The sequence below is a fragment of the Pistacia vera genome, unplaced genomic scaffold, assembly GCF_008641045.1.
Source record: "Pistacia vera cultivar Batoury unplaced genomic scaffold, PisVer_v2 Contig164, whole genome shotgun sequence".
Taxonomy (NCBI): Eukaryota; Viridiplantae; Streptophyta; class Magnoliopsida; order Sapindales; family Anacardiaceae; genus Pistacia; species Pistacia vera.
The window spans coordinates 1,069,376-1,072,929 of NW_022195726.1; the positions used below are offsets into that span (position 1 = coordinate 1,069,376).

At 38.2% G+C, this 3,554-nt stretch overlaps 1 non-coding gene across 1 annotated transcript; it reads right to left on the reverse strand.

Moving 5' to 3' along the window:
- Nucleotides 1–1,856: 1,856 nt before the first annotated feature.
- On the reverse strand, nt 1,857–1,963 carry LOC116125429. The gene has a single exon (XR_004127340.1). It is a non-coding gene; the product is annotated as a small nucleolar RNA R71 (small nucleolar RNA).
- Between the last annotated feature and the right edge of the window lie 1,591 nt (nt 1,964–3,554).

Consider the following 3,554-nt stretch of genomic DNA (forward strand, 5'->3'; position numbering starts at 1 on the left):
CACCATGAAGCTTGTTCCCAAGGGAGAGCATCGAGGATCGAAGAATCAAGCGAAGATGCAAGCAGAGTGGCAATTTTGTAATTTCAGAACTTTTCAAGAAGCTTCGCCGCGGCGAAGTATGCCAGTCACGAAACATGTGTGCTTCTTTCTTAGCCGCGGCGAAATTTCTTCTTCGCCACGGCGACGGTCGTAAATTCCAGTTTTGTAAAATGCACAGTTTTACTTTATGCGTGTTTTTCGGGGGAATTTGGGCAAGGTATAAAAGAAACACTTAGCCTTTTTGTCCAGGGTTGTCCAGGAAGTATGGTTAGCAGCTTTTACATTTTCTTTGATTAATTTTGGAGCAATTTACGGATTAGAAGGGTGAAGATTCGATTTTGAACCAGGGGATTCATCATTTGGGGAGATTTCTTGTCCTTTCTCTTACTTTTCATTATGTTGAACTTGAATATTATCGTTTTTCTTATTTGTAGTGTTGATTTAGCTATGAACTAACCCATTTTAGGTTAGGGTTTTGATTGTAATTCGGATTTTAATGGGTTAAGTGATTAATTGTTTTATGTTCATATGATTATGCTTTGATTGTGTGTTTGCTATGAGTTTTAATGCTTTATGTGATGAACATGATGAGATTGAGAAATGAATCATGTTAGGCTTTTTGGGTAATCACCATTGTATTATTGGATGCTAGAGATAGATTCAAGAATCAATGAAATCATTGTAGGATTCTTATGCTTAATGAGTTTGGAATTGTTAACTTTCAAATTGTTGGGTGCCGAAGGTTAATATGGAAGAATAGGAAAACATAGCCTGAGAAGGTATGTTTAACACCTTAGTGAGTTCAATTTACAACCAATGTATATGAATATGAATTTAGCTTAATTTTTAGGTTTAACCCATAAAGTCCGAATGAAGTCAAAACCCTACCCGTTTTAATTGAATTGAATTTTTCCGTATTTTTCATCTCGCATTCATAGTTAAAGTTTTAAGTTAGTAATTTCAGATTTAGTTTTTATTTTTAAATTCAATCCCGTTAATCCAAAAGAAATTGATTGCTCCAACTTGAGAACAGTAGAATACTTAGTGCTTAGCTAGCAGTCCTCGTGGGAACGATACTCACTCATCACTTTATTACTTTGTGCGACTAGTATACTTGCTATTTATGCATGTTGTAGGAATCACGCCTCAAGTTTTTGGCACCGTTGATGGGGACCATTTTAAGTTAACATTGAGTCTTTCTATAGTTAGCTAGATTGGAGTTTTTATCATTATCTATTTTATTGTTGTTTTTAATTTTCAGTTGGTTGCGATCTCACTTTCCTTCATTTCTATTTTTATAGTTTATGCGAAGAGCAAGACGTCAACCAGTGGTTCCTGTTGACCTTGAGATTGAGAGAACCATCAGACAACGTAACAGAGAGAGAAGAGAAAGAGAGGATATAGTTGTTGAAGCAGAAGAAATAGTTGTTGAAATGGCAGAACCAGAAAACAGGACAGTAAGGGAATTTGCAGTTCCCACGGTGAATGGCAGTGGGTCGAGTATTACTAGGCCTACGGTGCAAGCTAACAACTTCAAGATTAAACATGCAATCATTTAGATGATCCAGCAATCGGTTAGATTTAATGGTGATTTGAAGGAAGATCTGAATCAGCATATTGCAAATTTCTTGGAAATTTGTGACACATTCAAGTGGAACAGAGTGTTGGATGATGCCATTAGGTTGAGGTTATTCCCATTCTCATTGGGGGATAAAGCCAAGGGGTGGTTAATGGCACTATCTTCGGGAACTATCACAACTTGGAATGATCTAGCACGAAAATTCCTTACTAAGTTCTTTCCTCTAGCAAAATTAGCAAAATTGAGAAATGATATCACATTATTTCTACAAGATGAATCCGAGTCATTGTATGAGGCTTGGGAGAGGTACAAGGAGTTAATGAGGAAATGTCCACACCATGGTTTTCCAGTTTGGCTTCAAGTCCAAACATTCTACAATGGATTGATGGGTAATGTGCAAACCATGGTGGATGTAGCTTAGCTAAGACAGAAGTGATTAAGAAGCTGCCACCACCATCAAATGTCAAAGCAGTCCGAAGTTTCTTGGGGCATGCAGGGTTTTACAGACACTTCATCAAGGATTTTTCTAAGATTTCTAAACCCCTTTGCAATTTGTTGAATAAAGATGTTGTTTTTTTACTTTAATGATGATTGCATGCATGCCTTTCTAACTCTAAAAAAATAATTAGTATCTGCACCTATTATTGTAGTTCCCGATTGGGGACTGCCCTTCGAATTAATGTGTGATGCTAGTGATTTTGCTTTAGGGGTAGTTTTAGGACAGAGAAAAAATAAAGTTTTGCATTTAATTCAGTATGCTAGCAAAACACTCGTTGATGCACAATTGAATTACACCACTACTGAAAAAGAATTGTTGGCTGTAGTTTTTGCTTTTGACAAGTTTCGTTCATATTTGTTAGGTGCAAAGGTGATCGTCTACACGGACCATTCAGCACTCAAACACCTATTGGCAAAGCAAGAAGCAAAACCTCGGCTGATAAGATGGATCTTACTACTTCAGGAGTTTGAGTTGGAAATTCGAGATAAGAAGGGGTCGGAAAATGTGGTGGCTAATCACTTGTCAAGAATTGAGAAACCAATCAAGGGAACTGAGGAGGAAATGCCAATAAGTGAAACATTTCCAGATGGGAAGTTGATAAGATTGGAAGAAGCACCATGGTATGCGGATTTTGCAAACTATTTGTCATCAAGGGTGCTCCCAAGTGGTATGACATACCAACAAAAGAGAAATTTTTTCTCCAATGTGAAGTACTACTTTTGGGAAGAGTCGTTTCTATATAGACACTATGCTGATCAAATGATACGGAGATGTGTCTCGGAGTAGGAGATGGAAAGCATCCTACGGCATTGCCATGAGAGGGTAGTACGTGGCCATTTTGGAGGAGCTAGGATAGTAGCCAAAGTTTTTCAATCGGATTTTTATTGGCCAACCTTCTTTAAGGATTCTTTCCGGATGATTCAGGAGTGCGATCAATGTCAACGGGTAGGTAATATTTCAAAAAGAGATGAGATGCCGTTGAACAACATCCTGGTGGTTGAGCTTTTTGATGTGTGGGGGATTGATTTTATGGGTCCATTCCTAAATTCTTTTGGGAACACATTCATCTTGGTAGCAGTAGATTACGTGTCGAAGTGGGTTGAAGCAGTTGCATTACTGACTAATGATGCTAGGGTAGTGATTAAGTTTGTGAGAAAGAATATTTTCTCAAGGTTTGGGGTACCACGGGCAATCATTAGTGATGGAGGATCTCACTTTTGCAATAGGCAAATGGATGCACTGCTGAGTAAGTATGGAGTGATATATAGAGTTGCAACACCTTACCATCCACAAACGAGTAGGCAAGTGGAACTGTCGAATAGAGAACTCAAGGGGATTTTGGAAAAGACAGTTAATGCATCTAGGGTCAAGGAAACTAGATGATGCATTATGGGCCTACCGAACCGCTTTTAAGACTCCGATTGGTATGTCTCCATT